At 39.6% G+C, this 17939-nt stretch overlaps 1 protein-coding gene and 1 long non-coding RNA gene across 2 annotated transcripts in view; both read right to left on the bottom strand.

Annotated features, from left to right (window-relative positions):
• The window catches only part of LOC127918434 (transcription elongation regulator 1-like protein), an 87337-nt gene that overhangs the window by 44481 nt on the left and 24917 nt on the right, over positions 1–17939 (bottom strand). The window lies entirely within an intron of this gene.
• LOC127918435 (uncharacterized) lies at positions 270–2547 on the bottom strand. The gene is made up of 5 exons (XR_008099941.1): positions 2445–2547; positions 2215–2306; positions 1479–2030; positions 605–650; positions 270–376 (listed from the first exon to the last, which is right to left on the bottom strand). It is a non-coding gene; the product is annotated as an uncharacterized LOC127918435 (long non-coding RNA).

The raw sequence follows: 17939 nt of genomic DNA, 5'->3' as shown, positions 1-17939 counted from the left end.
ACGAATCACGTCTGGGACTCGTTTAACGACCTGATGTCTGATGTCGTACGACCTCTTCTGTTTAATGACTCACGGGACTCGTCTGATGTCGGTACGACCTCTTCTGTTTAACGACTCACGGGACTCGTCTGATGTCGGTACGACCTCTTCTGTTTAACGACTCACGGGACTCGTCTGATGTCGGTACGACCTCTTCTGTTTAACGACTCACGGGACTCGTCTGATGTCGGTACGACCTCTCTTCTGTTTAACGACTCACGGGACTCGTCTGATGTCGGTACGACCTCTTCTGTTTAACGACTCACGGGACTCGTCTGATGTCGGTACGACCTCTTCTGTTTAACGACTCACGGGACTCGTCTGATGTCGGTACGACCTCTTCTGTTTAATGACTCACGGGACTCGTCTGATGTCGGTACGACCTCTTCTGTTTAACGACTCACAGGACTCGTCTGATGTCGGTACGACCTCTTCTGTTTTACGACTCACGGGACTCGTCTGATGTCGGTACGACCTCTTCTGTTTAACGACTCACAGGACTCGTCTGATGTCGGTGACCTCTTCTGTTTTATGACTCATGGGACTCGTCTGATGTCGGTACGACCTCTTCTGTTTAACGACTCACGGGACCCGTCTGATGTCGGTACGACCTCTTCTGTTTAACGACTCACGGGACTCGTCTGATGTCGGTACGACCTCTTCTGTTTAACGACTCACGGGACTCGTCTGATGTCGGTACGACCTCTTCTGTTTAACGACTCACGGGACCCGTCTGATGTCGGTACGACCTCTTCTGTTTAACGACTCACGGGACTCGTCTGATGTCGATACGACCTCTTCTGTTTTACGACTCACGGGACTCGTCTGATGTCGGTACGACCTCTTCTGTTTAACGACTCACGGGACTCGTCTGATGTCGATACGACCTCTTCTGTTTAACGACTCACGGGACTCGTCTGATGTCGGTACGACCTCTTCTGTTTTACGACTCACGGGACTCGTCTGATGTCGGTACGACCTCTTCTGTTTAACGACTCACGGGACTCGTCTGATGTCGGTACGACCTCTTCTGTTTAACGACTCACGGGACTCGTCTGATGTCGGTACGACCTCTTCTGTTTTACGACTCACGGGACTCGTCTGATGTCGATACGACCTCTTCTGTTTAACGACTCACGGGACTCGTCTGATGTCGGTACGACCTCTTCTGTTTAACGACTCATGGGACTCGTCTGATGTCGGTACGACCTCTTCTGTTTAACGACTCACGGGACTCGTCTGATGTCGATACGACCTCTTCTGTTTAACGACTCACGGGACTCGTCTGATGTCGGTACGACCTCTTCTGTTTAACGACTCACGGGACTCGTCTGATGTCGGTACGACCTCTTCTCTTTAACGACTCATGGGACTCGTCTGATGTCGGTACGACCTCTTCTGTTTAACGACTCACGGGACTCGTCTGATGTCGGTACGACCTCTTCTGTTTAACGACTCACGGGACCCGTCTGATGTCGGTACGACCTCTTCTGTTTAACGACTCACGGGACTCGTCTGATGTCGATACGACCTCTTCTGTTTTACGACTCACGGGACTCGTCTGATGTCGGTACGACCTCTTCTGTTTTACGACTCACGGGACTCGTCTGATGTCGGTACGACCTCTTCTGTTTTACGACTCACGGGACTCGTCTGATGTCGGTACGACCTCTTCTGTTTTACGACTCACGGGACTCGTCTGATGTCGGTACGACCTCTTCTGTTTTACGACTCACGGGACTCGTCTGATGTCGGTACGACCTCTTCTGTTTTACGACTCACGGGACTCGTCTGATGTCGGTACGACCTCTTCTGTTTTACGACTCACGGGACTCGTCTGATGTCGGTACGACCTCTTCTGTTTTACGACTCACGGGACTCGTCTGATGTCGGTACGACCTCTTCTGTTTTACGACTCACGGGACCCGTCTGATGTCGGTACGACCTCTTCTGTTTTACGACTCACGGGACTCGTCTGATGTCGGTACGACCTCTTCTGTTTAACGACTCACGGGACCCGTCTGATGTCGGTACGACCTCTTCTGTTTTACGACTCACGGGACTCGTCTGATGTCGGTACGACCTCTTCTGTTTTACGACTCACGGGACTCGTCTGATGTCGGTACGACCTCTTCTGTTTTACGACTCACGGGACCCGTCTGATGTCGGTACGACCTCTTCTGTTTTACGACTCACGGGAGTCGTCTGATGTCGGTACGACCTCTTCTGTTTTACGACTCACGGGACTCGTCTGATGTCGGTACGACCTCTTCTGTTTTACGATTCACGGGACTCGTCTGATGTCGGTACGACCTCTTCTGTTTTACGACTCACGGGACTCGTCTGATGTCGGTACGACCTCTTCTGTTTTACGACTCACGGGACCCGTCTGATGTCGATACGACCTCTTCTGTTTTACGACTCACGGGACTCGTCTGATGTCGGTACGACCTCTTCTGTTTTACGACTCACGGGACTCGTCTGATGTCGGTACGACCTCTTCTGTTTTACGACTCACGGGACCCGTCTGATGTCGGTACGACCTCTTCTGTTTTACGACTCACGGGACCCATCTGATGTTGGTACGACCTGTTCTGAAAACGTCTGTCTGTAGAGTCTGAACAGTTTGGGCTACACACTAATATAAAGGACTCTGGCGAATACGTCCACAAACCTCACAAGATTTGTCTGAAGGTCCCCAGGTCCCCAGAACAAGTTTTTTTTTATCAATGTAAGGAATACCCCCTGTATTGGACAAAAATGAATGGCATGTCATTGGCATCGGACAAACCATATACACATTGGCCAATACCACCCAATTCGGCGTTGATTCATCCAAAGTGTATTGCAAATGCCATATGGTAATTGCCAGTTGTAACACTTTAAAAAATTCAACAGGGGGCAAATGCGCTCCACCGGGGTTTTTCATATTGGATATGTAACCCAAATCAATGTCCAAAAGTAAAATTTTGAAAAAATGAACTTTTTTCAAAAACTTATCACCCCTTAAAAAGTGCTTTCTGGACCGTTTTTCGAAATTCTTTCGATTTTTTTGTCAATTACACATGTGTAAGAACTGTATGAATATACTTTTGTCCAATTTTATTATCATAATTTTTTTTTTTTTTTATATGCGCATAAGGAATATGTTTTGTCCAATTCCAATATGATTTCATAGGAAGTCAAAAGTCAAAAGTCAAAAATGTCAAAATTTTGTAAAAACTTCACACACCCATAAAAAGTGCTTTCTGGACCGTTTTTCGAAATTCTTTCGATTTTTTGTCAATTACACATGTGTAAGAACTGTATGAATATACTTTTGTCCAATTTTATTATCATAATTTTTTTTTTTTTTTTTTACATGCGCATAAGGAATATGTTTTGTCCAATTCCAATATGATTTCATAGGAAGTCAAAGTCAAAAGTCAAAAATGTCAAAATTTTGTAAAAAAAAACTCCACACACCCTTAAAAAGTGCTTTCTGGACCGTTTTTTGAAATTCTTTCAATTTTTTTGTCAATTACACATGTGTAAGAACTGTATGAATATACTTTTGTCCAATTTTATTATCATATTTTTTTATATATTTTTTAATTGTGCATAAGGATTTTTTTGTGGGCCAAATGACGTAAGAAATTTGACATGCTCAAAAATCCTGCAGAAATGCAAAATTGACTGGCCTGATGAACTCGGGATGGCCGGGCAGTGATAGTTGTTCCTTTCCATCACTCGTTGTGTTGACTTCATCATGTCCATTTTGTGATGTTTTTTCACTATATAATCATATTGCAAGTGCACGTGCATTTGCAATATGTTTCAATGTGCATTTACCATATGAAATTTGACCTTGCTCAAAAATGCAAAATTGACTGGTCTGATGAACACAGGATGGCCGAGCAGTGATAGTTGTACATTTCATCACTGTTGTGTTGATTTCATCATCTCCGTTAGGTGATGTTTTTACACTATAGAATCATATTGCAAATGCACGTGCATTGTTGTGCAACTGGTAACCCAAAAATAAAAATATGGTTGTAAATGCATTTACCGGTCATTCTGATATTAATGCTCGCTATGGGAACACAGGATGGCCGGGCAGTGATAGTTGTACATTTCCATCACTCGTTGTGTTGATTTCATCATGTCCATTAGGTGATGTTTTTACACTATAGAATCATATTGCAAGTGCGCGCATTTGCAATATGTTTCAATGTGCATTTACCATATGAAATTTGAAATGCTCAAAAATGCAAAATTGACTGGTCTGATGGACACAGGATGGCCGAGCAGTGATAGTTGTACATTTCCATCACTCGTTGTGTTGATTTCATCATGTCCATTAGGTGATGTTTTTTCACTATAGAATCATATTGCAAGTGCGCGCGCATTTGCAATATGTTTCAATGTGCATTTACCATATGAAATTTGACATGCTCAAAAATGCAAAATTGACTGGTCTGATGAACACAGGATGGCTGAGCAGTGATAGTTGTACATTTCCATCACCTGTTGTGTTGATTTCATCATGTCCATTTGTTTATGTTTTCTCACTTTTGCAAAGTCACTGTGCATTTGCAATATGGTTCAATGGGCAGGTACCATCACGAATTTGTCATGCTATAAAAATCCTGCAGGAATGTGAAATTGACTGGTCTGATGAACACAGGATGGCCGAGCAGTGATAGTTGTACATTTCCATCACTTGTTGTGTTGATTTCATCATGTCCATTAGGTGATGTTTTTTCACTATAGAATCATATTGCAAATGCACGTGCATTGTTGTGCAACTGGTAACCCAAAAAATTAAAATATGGTTGTAAATGCATTTACCGGTCATTCTGATATTAATGCTCGCTATGGGAACACAGGATGGCCGGGCAGTGATAGTTGTACATTTCCATCACTCGTTGTGTTGATTTCATCATGTCCATTAGGTGATGTTTTTACACTATAGAATCATATTGCAAGTGCGCGCATTTGCAATATGTTTCAATGTGCATTTACCATATGAAATTTGAAATGCTCAAAAATGCAAAATTGACTGGTCTGATGGACACAGGATGGCCGAGCAGTGATAGTTGTACATTTCCATCACTCGTTGTGTTGATTTCATCATGTCCATTAGGTGATGTTTTTCACTATAGAATCATATTGCAAGTGCGCGCGCATTTGCAATATGTTTCAATGTGCATTTACCATATGAAATTTGACATGCTCAAAAAATGCAAAATTGACTGGTCTGATGAACACAGGATGGCTGAGCAGTGATAGTTGTACATTTCCATCACCTGTTGTGTTGATTTCATCATGTCCATTTGTTTATGTTTTCTCACTTTTGCAAAGTCACTGTGCATTTGCAATATGGTTCAATGGGCAGGTACCATCACGAATTTGTCATGCTATAAAAATCCTGCAGGAATGTGAAATTGACTGGTCTGATGAACACAGGATGGCCGAGCAGTGATAGTTGTACATTTCCATCACTCGTTGTGTTGATTTCATCATGTCCATTAGGTGATGTTTTTTCACTATAGAATCATATTGCAAATGCACGTGCATTGTTGTGCAACTGGTAACCCAAAAATAAAAATATGGTTGTAAATGCATTTACCGGTCATTCTGATATTAATGCTCGCTATGGGAACACAGGATGGCCGGGCAGTGATAGTTGTACATTTCCATCACTCGTTGTGTTGATTTCATCATGTCCATTAGGTGATGTTTTTACACTATAGAATCATATTGCAAGTGCGCGCGCATTTGCAATATGTTTCAATGTGCATTTACCATATGAAATTTGACATGCTCAAAAATGCAAAATTGACTGGTCTGATGGACACAGGATGGCCGAGCAGTGATAGTTGTACATTTCCATCACTCGTTGTGTTGATTTCATCATGTCCATTAGGTGATGTTTTTTCACTATAGAATCATATTGCAAGTGCGCGCGCATTTGCAATATGTTTCAATGTGCATTTACCATATGAAATTTGACATGCTCAAAAATGCAAAATTGACTGGTCTGATGAACACAGGATGGCTGAGCAGTGATAGTTGTACATTTCCATCACTCGTTGTGTTGATTTCATCATGTCCATTTGTTTATGTTTTCTCACTTTTGCAAAGTCACTGTGCATTTGCAATATGGTTCAATGGGCAGGTACCATCACGAATTTGTCATGCTATAAAAATCCTGCAGGAATGTGAAATTGACTGGTCTGATGAACACAGGATGGCCGAGCAGTGATAGTTGTACATTTCATCACTCGTTGTGTTGATTTCATCATGTCCATTAGGTGATGTTTTTCACTATAGAATCATATTGCAAATGCACGTGCATTGTTGTGCAACTGGTAACCCAAAAATAAAAATATGGTTGTAAATGCATTTACCGGTCATTCTGATATTAATGCTCGCTATGGGAACACAGGATGGCCGGGCAGTGATAGTTGTACATTTCCATCACTCGTTGTGTTGATTTCATCATGTCCATTAGGTGATGTTTTTACACTATAGAATCATATTGCAAGTGCGCGCGCATTTGCAATATGTTTCAATGTGCATTTACCATATGAAATTTGACATGCTCAAAAATGCAAAATTGACTGGTCTGATGGACACAGGATGGCCGAGCAGTGATAGTTGTACATTTCCATCACTCGTTGTGTTGATTTCATCATGTCCATTAGGTGATGTTTTTTCACTATAGAATCATATTGCAAATGCACGTGCATTGTTGTGCAACTGGTAACCCAAAAATTTAAATATGGTTGTAAATGCATTTACCGGTCATTCTGATATTAATGCTCGCTATGGGAACACAGGATGGCCGGGCAGTGATAGTTGTACATTTCCATCACTCGTTGTGTTGATTTCATCATGTCCATTAGGTGATGTTTTTACACTATAGAATCATATTGCAAGTGCGCGCGCATTTGCAATATGTTTCAATGTGCATTTACCATATGAAATTTGACATGCTCAAAAATGCAAAATTGACTGGTCTGATGGACACAGGATGGCCGAGCAGTGATAGTTGTACATTTCCATCACTCGTTGTGTTGATTTCATCATGTCCATTAGGTGATGTTTTTACACTATAGAATCATATTGCAAGTGCGCGTGCATTTGCAATATGTTTCAATGTGCATTTACCATATGAAATTTGACATGCTCAAAAATGCAAAATTGACTGGTCTGATGAACACAGGATGGCTGAGCAGTGATAGTTGTACATTTCCATCACTCGTTGTGTTGATTTCATCATGTCCATTTGTTTATGTTTTCTCACTTTTGCAAAGTCACTGTGCATTTGCAATATGGTTCAATGGGCAGGTACCATCACGAATTTGTCATGCTATAAAAATCCTGCAGGAATGTGAAATTGACTGGCCCGATGAACTCGGGATAGCTGGGCAGTGATTCTGGTTCACCTCCATGGCTCGTTAGGGTTGATTTCAGAATGTCACTTTTGGTGATGGTCCCTCTCCGTTTAAACATATTGCTAATGTACAAAAGTCAACTAGCAAGTCAGTGTCCATCAGTCAATTAGATGTCATTTTGACACCAAACTGATACCAATTGACACCAAACCCACTTTTTCCAACTCATTTAGAAGCCAACTATCATATATGTCAGAGCAGGCCCATAATTCACAGCGCCTTTAGTTTAAAACATAATAAAAACGTAAAACACATAGTTACGTTCTAGCTGCGGGTCCAGGTCAGACATTATGTGAAGGCCTATGTGAGGCGACCCCGAATCCCGAGTTTCGGCTCGATAGGTCCTTCGGTGCCCGAGTAAAACCCTAATTGGTGTTGAAAATCCACTTTTTTCCATGCCTTGCTATGGGGTCCTTGAATGAGCTATCGGACCGAAACGTTGGGGTCCGTCTCTATGGGCCGAGCCGGTTCCAATGCACCTAGTCTTGTGTCTCTGAGACTTTTCTAAATGTCGCCATTTTCGTAATGGTCAAAATGAATTGAAATCATTGCAAATGTACGAGGCTATTTCTCGGTCCGAGAACCTTCTAGAGCCACCTAACTCACCACGCACTATCGACCCGAGGTCTAGAACAGGTTTCTAAAGTTTCGAACTCTAGGTCTGACGGTTCTTTTTAGCTCGAACAAAGCTAACTATTGGAGGCACTGTCTGTCTCTACAACCCCCAATACGTCCCTCCTTCCAAGTTGTGTGTCTGTGTGATTTAGTTTTCCTTTGAAATTTTATGGGAAAAATGACTGATTTACAGTTCATGGGGTTGCCTAATCACACATATGAAGTTTTGGACAGATCTGACTTTTTAACCCCTCGAAACAGCCCCTGAGACACCAATTAAGGCACTTCCGGTTGTCACAGGAAGCTATAAGTCAACACATATCCTCACTGGGCTATGCTTTTACAGAATCCTGAGTTTTAAGTCCTTACGTTAAGAATTGACTGATTTACACAGGGTTGAATGCACTATGTCTATCAAACTGCAGGCAGGTAATGGAAAACACTTTTAGGGTGATTTTAACCACTTCCGGTTGGTCCAGGAAGCTTAGAATGAACACAGGTAGACCTCATACTGGCCTGATGGACTGTTACCAAAGACAGGTTCATACGGCATTCATAACCCATATAGACTTCAGGTTGAATTTAGGGGTAAAGGCAATGTATTCCTATGGGGAGAGAAATCAATGCAAACTTTTTGAAGTAAACACCATCTTTTAACTATTAAGGGTTAATGCCACACTGTCAACGTTAGGCTTGCACGGATCGGAAGGACCTTAGGAACATACCTGAGGTCGAATTGTGCTTCTCACCCTAACGGTTCTCTCACTGTCACCCAAAAGCAAATGACGTTGTGGGGCAGGCTTCATTTTGGGCCTACTTTTCTAATGGTCGCTGCGCTCAGACCGAGCGAGCTACGGTCAAGCGGGATATCTCGTTGAACTCGGCACGGCCTAGACATTATGTTTATGCCATTGCCTGCTCTCTGTGTCTTTAAGAACCACACTTTTTCACTCCATCCTTGCTGTGTGTGCGTGTGAGAGCTTTTCTTTGACATCTGCTGGGAGAAATGACTGATTTACAGTTCACGAGGGTTACCTAGTCACACATATGAAGTTTTGAAAAGATCTGACCTTTTAACCCATGGAAACTGCCACTGTGACACCATTAAAGGCACTTCCGGTTGGCACAGGAAGCTATAAATAAACTCATATCATGATTGGGGTATGCCTTTACAGAATCCCGAGTTTTAAGTCTTTACGTTAAGAACTGAGTTATTTACGGAGGGTTTAGTGAGTGTGTGTTATTTCAGAAAATCATAGAAAATCACAGAAATCTCGCAGAGCTCCGCAGCACACTTTAAAAGATTCGTAAGAACAACCTGCAACTGGATCTGTAACCGTTGAAAAAAAAAAACACCTATCCGTGAACATCACCATGGTGTCGTTGTACGATTTCTCTTAAATGACGATAGATAAATGGCTGGTTCTTTTTTATTGACACCGGAGGCTCCTTGACTTTGACGTGAAGTGGAAAAATAATTTCTCTATTTTCATTTTGGACCTTTAATCCCAGATAAATGGCCATAACTCAAAAACCGTTGAGGCCTAGACGCCATCTTGTTCGGGGCCAACTGCCCATTATGCCGCCCCTACGCTCACCGAGTTTCGGCTTCTAAATATTTTCAGTTTTCGAGATAAGGCCCCGTCGTGAATCGTGATGTTTTGTAGCAATAGCCATATGATTGCTTATGCCCTCTTGTGGGAATTTCCGGGACATGGGAAAAATGACATAAATCTTATTATTTTTGTAAAACGGAAACCGAATGTCCGACAACGTTCATTTGATGACTTCCTGGTAGGTCCGCCCTGCCGCTGCCCGACGCCGTCCGCGAATTTTACAAACGATTTCGGACGTCTAGTAAGGGACCGTACATTTGCAATATGGACTTTCACTAACCATACAGGTACTGCCGAATTCTTCCCTTAAGGTATGGAAGTATATATGGAGAGAGTTTAGTGCATAAAATAGGAGTTAAATAAATGTTAAAAAATATATATATAAATAGTTTCTTGGTCTTTCTTATATCTTTCAGACACTTCAGAACAAACTTCCTTAGGATTTTTTGGGGGACTATCTGTTATTCAATGTGTTTCTATTGGCTAATAGCAGTAAGGACTATCTGTTATTCAATCTGTTTCTATTGGCTAATAGCAGTAAGGACGCTCTGTTATTCAATGTGTTTCTATTGGCTAATAGCAGTAAGGACGCTCTGTTATTCAATGTGTTTCTATTGGCTAATAGCAGTAAGAACTATCTGTTATTCAATGTGGTTCTATTGGCTAATAGCAAGTAAGGATGCTCTGTTATTCAATGTGTTTCTATTGGCTTATAGCAATAGGGCCAAACATCATTTTTCATCTGAGTGATTGTTATTATTATTATTATTATTATTATTATTATTATTATTATTATTATAGTTATTATTATTATTATTATTATTGTTATTATTATTATTATTATTGATATTGTTATTATTATTGTTATCATTATTGTTATTATTATTATTATTATTATTATAGTTCTTATTATTATTATTATTGTTATTATTATTATTATTATTATTGTTATTGTTATTATTATTATTATTGTTATTATTATTATTGTTATTATTATTATTATTGTTATTATTATTATTATTATTATTATTATTGTTATTATTATTATTGTTATTATTATTATTATTATTATATGCGTTTAACCCTTTATTTTAGTCACTAAACAGTCTCCATATATACAGTACTTCCATTCATTATTTTCGGAGGGGACCTTCAGATGAGACTTGTGAGGTCTGTGGGCGTCCTATAGCCAGACAACAGACATGGTCGTGTTCCTGAGAGTCTCACCTTTCCACAGAGGGGTCATATTAGTGAGTAGCTCAAACTGTTTGGACGCTACGGACAGAAGATAACAGATCCGCTGTACCGACTTCAGATGAATCCAACGATGCCTGTGGGGTGGATGGGTGGGGGGGGTCGCAGAGCAAAACGGAGAACACCATCGTGTTCGTGAGTGTCTCATCTTTCCATAGAGGGGTCTCTAGCATAAACTGACATATTTATGTATGATGCTAATTAGATTGTCGCGGGGCGGGACATCGACCTTAAGGGGTTTAACGTGTCACCACACACGCTGAGTCTCTCAAAGGGAGACTGCATGATGCTGACTGCTCCATTATTACAGTAGGACACCCATGGTGAACATTTCATTTAAAAGTTAAACACTTTCCACAGTGCAGCGCAACACAGCAGGAACCATCTTGTTTCTGTGTTCATCCATAAAACACAACAGAGCCTGGGGGTAGGTGGAGGAGAGGGGAGAAGAGAGGATAAGAGTAGAGGAGAGGGAGAAATGTGAGGTGAGCGAGGAGGAGGGAGGAGAAGAGGGGAGGAGAGGGGAGGAAAGTGGGTTTAGATGATGTGGAGGGTAGAGAATGAGAGGGTAGAGAGGAGAGGTGGAGGGGAGGAGAGGGGAGGAGTGGAGAGGGGAGGAAAGGAGGATAGGGGTGGAGAGATGGGAAGAGAGGGGAAGAGAGGAGGAGATGAGAGGTGAGATCAATCAAAAACAAACCTACTTTAGCACCAAATGAAAACAAGTTGTGTCTGTGTCTACAGTATACTGTAAAGGGGCTGAGGAGGAGGAGGAGGGCTGAGGGGGAGGAGGAGGAGGGGGAGGGCTGAGGAGGAGGAGGAGGGCTGAGGAGGAGGGCTGAGGAGGAGGAGGGCTGAGGAAGAGGAGGAGAAGGAGGGCTGAGGAAGAGGAGGAGGGCTGAGGAGGAGGAGGAGGGCTGAGGAAGAGGAGGAGGGCTGAGGAGGAGGAGGGCTGAGGAGGAACCTACTGGAAAAACAGGACCACCTTCACCATCATAATGAAAATAAAGCTCTCTCATCCATCCAAATAGACTGTATGGACTATATTTATATGGTCTCATGTCTATAGTAGACTGTATATGGTGTCATGTCTATAGTAGACTGTATATGTATATGGTCTCATGTCTATAGTAGACTGTATATGTATATGGTCTCATGTCTATAGTAGACTGTATATGTATATGGTCTCATGTCTATAGTAGACTGTATATGGTCTCATGTCTATATTAGACGGTATATGTATATGGTCTCATGTCTATAGTAGACTGTATATGTATATGTAGACTGTATATGGTCTCATGTCTATAGTAGACTGTATATGGTCTCATGTCTATAGTAGACTGTATATGGTCTCATGTCTATAGTAGACTGTCTCATGTCTATAGTAGACTGTATATGGTCTCATGTCTATAGTAGACTGTATATGGTCTCATGTCTATAGTAGACTGTATATGGGTCTCATGTCTATAGTAGACTGTATATGTTTATGGTCTCATGTCTATAGTAGACTCATGTCTATAGTAGACTGTATATGGTCTCATGTCTATAGTAGACTGTATATGGTCTCATGTCTATAGTAGACTGTATATGGTCTCATGTCTATAGTAGACTGTATATGGTCTCATGTCTATAGTAGACTGTATATGGTCTCATGTCTATAGTAGACTGTATATGGTCTCATGTCTATAGTAGACTGTATATGTATATGGACTGTATATGGTCTCATGTCTATAGTAGACTGTATATGGTCTCATGTCTATAGTAGACTGTATATGGTCTCATATGTAGTCTCATGTCTATAGTAGACTGTATATGGTCTCATGTCTATAGTAGACTGTATATGTATATGGTCTCATGTCTATAGTAGACTGTATATGGTCTCATGTCTATAGTAGACTGTATATGGTCTCACTGTATATGGTCTCATGTCTATAGTAGACTGTATATGGTCTCATGTCTATAGTAGACTGTATATGGTCTCATGTCTATAGTAGACTGTATATGTATATGGTCTCATGTCTATAGTAGACTGTATATGGTCTCATGTCTATAGTAGACTGTATATGTATATGGTCTCATGTCTATAGTAGACTGTATATGGTCTCATGTCTATAGTAGACTGTATATGGTCTCATGTCTATAGTAGACTGTCTCATGTCTATAGTAGACTGTATATGGTCTCATGTCTATAGTAGACTGTATATGGTCTCATGTCTATAGTAGACTGTATATGGTCTCATGTCTATAGTAGACTGTATATGGTCTCATGTCTATAGTAGACTGTCTCATGTCTATAGTAGACTGTATATGTATATGGTCTCTATAGTAGACTATAGTAGACTGTATATGGTCTCATGTCTATAGTAGACTGTATATGTATATGTAGACTCTCATGTCTATAGTAGACTGTATATGGTCTCATGTCTATAGTAGACTGTATATGTATATGGTCTCATGTCTATAGTAGACTGTATATGGTCTCATGTCTATAGTAGACTGTATATGTATATGGTCTCATATGTGTATATGGTCTCATGTCTATAGTAGACTGTATATGGTCTCATGTCTATAGTAGACTGTATATGTATATGTCTATAGTAGACTGTATATGGTCTCATGTCTATAGTAGACTGTATATGGTCTCATGTCTATAGTAGACTGTATATGGTCTCATGTCTATAGTAGACTGTATGTCTCATATAGTAGACTGTATATGGTCTCATGTCTATAGTAGACTGTATATGGTCTCATGTCTATAGTAGACTGTATATGGTCTCATGTCTATAGTAGACTGTATATGGTCTCATGTCTATAGTAGACTGTATATGGTCTCATGTCTATAGTAGACTGTATATGGTCTCATGTCTATAGTAGACTGTATATGGTCTCATGTCTATAGTAGACTGTATATGTATATGGTCTCATGTCTATAGTAGACTGTATATGTATATGGTCTCATGTCTATAGTAGACTGTATATGGTCTCATGTCTATAGTAGACTGTATATGGTCTCATGTCTATAGTAGACTGTATATGGTCTCATGTCTATAGTAGACTGTATATGTATATGGTCTCATGTCTATAGTAGACTGTATATGTATATGGTCTCATGTCTATAGTAGACTGTATATGGTCTCATGTCTATAGTAGACTGTATATGGTTATATGGTCTCATGTCTATAGTCTGTATAGTCTCAGACTATAGTAGACTGTATATGGTCTCATGTCTATAGTAGACTGTATATGGTCTCATGTCTATAGTAGACTGTATATGGTCTCATGTCTATAGTAGACTGTATATGGTCTCATGTCTATAGTAGACTGTATATGTATATGGTCTCATGTCTATAGTAGACTGTATATGGTCTCATGTCTATAGTAGACTGTATATGTATATGGTCTCATGTCTATAGTAGACTGTATATGTATATGGTCTCATAGTCTATAGTAGACTGTAGTAGACTGTATATGGTCTCATGTCTATAGTAGACTGTATATGGTCTCATGTCTATAGTAGACTGTATATGGTCTCATGTCTATAGTAGACTGTATATGGTCTCATGTCTATGGACTGTATATGGTCTCATGTCTATAGTAGACTGTATATGGTCTCATGTCTATAGTAGACTGTATATGTATGTCTATAGTAGACTGTATATGGTCTCATGTCTATAGTAGACTGTATATGGTCTCATGTCTATAGTAGACTGTATATGGTCTCATGTCTATAGTAGACTGTATATGGTCTCATGTCTATAGTAGACTGTATATGGTCTCATGTCTATATGGTATCATGTCTATAGTAGACTGTATATGGTCTCATGTCTATAGTAGACTGTATATGGGTCTCATGTCTATAGTAGACTGTATATGGTCTCATGTCTATAGTAGACTGTATATGGTCTCATGTCTATAGTAGACTGTATATGGTCTCATGTCTATAGTAGACTGTATATGGTCTCATGTCTATAGTAGACTGTATATGGTCTCATGTCTATAGTAGACTGTATATGGTCTCATGTCTATAGTAGACTGTATATGGTCTCATGTCTATAGTAGACTGTATATGGTCTCATGTCTATAGTAGACTGTATATGTATATGGTCTCATGTCTATAGTAGACTGTATATGGTCTCATGTCTATAGTAGACTGTATATGGTCTCATGTCTATAGTGACTGTATATGGTCTCATGTCTATAGTAGACTGTATATGGTCTCATGTCTATAGTAGACTGTATATGGTGTCATGTCTATAGTACACTGTATATGGTCTCATGTCTATAGTAGACTGTATATGGTCTCATGTCTATAGTAGACTGTATATGTATATGGTCTCATGTCTATAGTAGACTGTATATGGTGTCATTATAGTAGACTGTATATGTATATGGTCTCATGTCTATAGTAGACTGTATATGGTCTCATGTCTATAGTAGACTGTATATGGTCTCATGTCTATAGTAGACTGTATATGGTCTCATGTCTATAGTAGTATATGGTCTCATGTCTATAGTAGACTGTATATGGTCTGTCTATAGTAGACTGTATATGGTCTCATGTCTATAGTAGACTGTATATGGTCTCATGTCTATAGTAGACTGTATATGTATATGGTCTCATGTCTATAGTAGACTGTATATGGTCTCATGTCTATAGTAGACTGTATATGTATATGGTCTCATGTCTATAGTAGACTGTATATGGTCTCATGTCTATAGTAGACTGTATATGGTCTCATGTCTATAGTAGACTGTATATGGTCTCATGTCTATAGTAGACTGTATATGGTCTCATGTCTATAGTAGACTGTATATGGTCTCATGTCTATAGTAGACTGTATATGGTCTCATGTCTATAGTAGACTGTATATGGTCTCATGTCTATAGTAGACTGTATATGTATATGGTCTCATGTCTATAGTGTAGACTATAGTAGACTGTATATGGTCTCATGTCTATAGTAGACTGTATATGGTCTCATGTCTATAGTAGACTGTATATGGGTCTCATGGTAGACTCTCATGTCTATAGTAGACTGTATATGTATATGTCTATAGTAGACTGTATATGGTCTCATGTCTATAGTAGACTGTATATGGTCTCATGTCTATAGTAGACTGTATATGGTATGTCTATAGGTCTCATGTCTATAGTAGACTGTATATGGTCTCATGTCTATAGTAGACTGTATATGTATATGGTCTCATGTCTATAGTAGACTGTATATGGTCTCATGTCTATAGTAGACTGTATATGTATATGGTCTCATGTCTATAGTAGACTGTATAGTAGACTGTATAGACTGTATATGGTCTCATGTCTATAGTAGACTGTATATGGTCTCATGTCTATAGTAGACTGTATATGGTCTCATGTCTATAGTAGACTGTATATGGTCTCATGTCTATAGTAGACTGTATATGTCTCATGTCTATATAGGTATATGGTCTCATGTCTATAGTAGACTGTATATGGTCTCATGTCTATAGTAGACTGTATATGGTCTCATGTCTATAGTAGACTGTATATGGTCTCATGTCTATAGTAGACTGTATATGGTCTCATGTCTATAGTAGACTGTATATGGTCTCATGTCTATAGTAGACTGTATATGGTCTCATGTCTATAGTAGACTGTATATGTATATGGTCTCATGTCTATAGTAGACTGTATATGGTCTCATGTCTATAGTAGACTGTATATGTATATGGTCTCATGTCTATAGTAGACTGTATATGGTCTCATGTCTATAGTAGACTGTATATGGTCTCATGTCTATAGTAGACTGTATATGTATATGGTCTCATGTCTATAGTAGACTGTATATGGTCTCGTGTCTATAGTAGACTGTATATGTATATGGTCTCATGTCTATAGTAGACTGTATATGTATATGGTCTCATGTCTATAGTAGACTGTATATGGTCTCATGTCTATAGTAGACTGTATATGGTCTCATGTCTATAGTAGACTGTATATGGTCTCATGTCTATAGTAGACTGTATATGTATATGGTCTCATGTCTATAGTAGACTGTATATGGTCTCATGTCTATAGTAGACTGTATATGGTCTCATGTCTATAGTAGACTGTATATGTATATGGTCTCATGTCTATAGTAGACTGTATATGGTCTCATGTCTATAGTAGACTGTATATGGTCTCTCATGTCTATAGTAGACTGTATATGGTCTCATGTCTATAGTAGACTGTATATGGGTCTCATGTCTATAGTAGACTGTATATGGTCTCATGTCTATAGTAGACTGTATATGGTCTCATGTCTATAGTAGACTGTATATGGTCTCATGTCTATAGTAGACTGTATATGTATATGGTCTCATGTCTATAGTAGACTGTATATGGTCTCATGTCTATAGTAGACTGTATATGGTCTCATGTCTATAGTAGACTGTATATGGTCTCATGTCTATAGTAGACTGTATATGGTCTCATGTCTATAGTAGACTGTATATGGTCTCATGTCTATAGTAGACTGTATATGGGTCTCATGTCTATAGTAGACTGTATATGGTCTCATGTCTATAGTAGACTGTATATGGTCTCATGTCTATAGTAGACTGTATATGGTCTCATGTCTATAGTAGACTGTATATGGTCTCATGTCTATAGTAGACTGTATATGGTCTCATGTCTATAGTAGACTGTATATGGTCTCATGTCTATAGTAGACTGTATGTATATGGTCTCATGTCTATAGTAGACTGTATATGGTCTCATGTCTATAGTAGACTCATGTCTATAGTAGACTGTATATGGTCTCATGTCTATAGTAGACTGTATATGTATATGTCTCATGTCTATAGTAGACTGTATATGGTCTCATGTCTATAGTAGACTGTATATGTATATGGTCTCATGTCTATAGTAGACTGTATATGGTCTCATGTCTATAGTAGACTGTATATGGTCTCATGTCTATAGTAGACTGTATATGGTCTCATGTCTATAGTAG

The sequence above is a fragment of the Oncorhynchus keta genome, unplaced genomic scaffold (assembly GCF_023373465.1).
Source record: "Oncorhynchus keta strain PuntledgeMale-10-30-2019 unplaced genomic scaffold, Oket_V2 Un_contig_1418_pilon_pilon, whole genome shotgun sequence".
Lineage (NCBI taxonomy): Eukaryota > Metazoa > Chordata > Actinopteri > Salmoniformes > Salmonidae > Oncorhynchus > Oncorhynchus keta.
The sequence above is the reverse complement of the archived record's forward strand: the minus strand, read 5'-3'. Positions and strand labels throughout refer to the sequence as shown.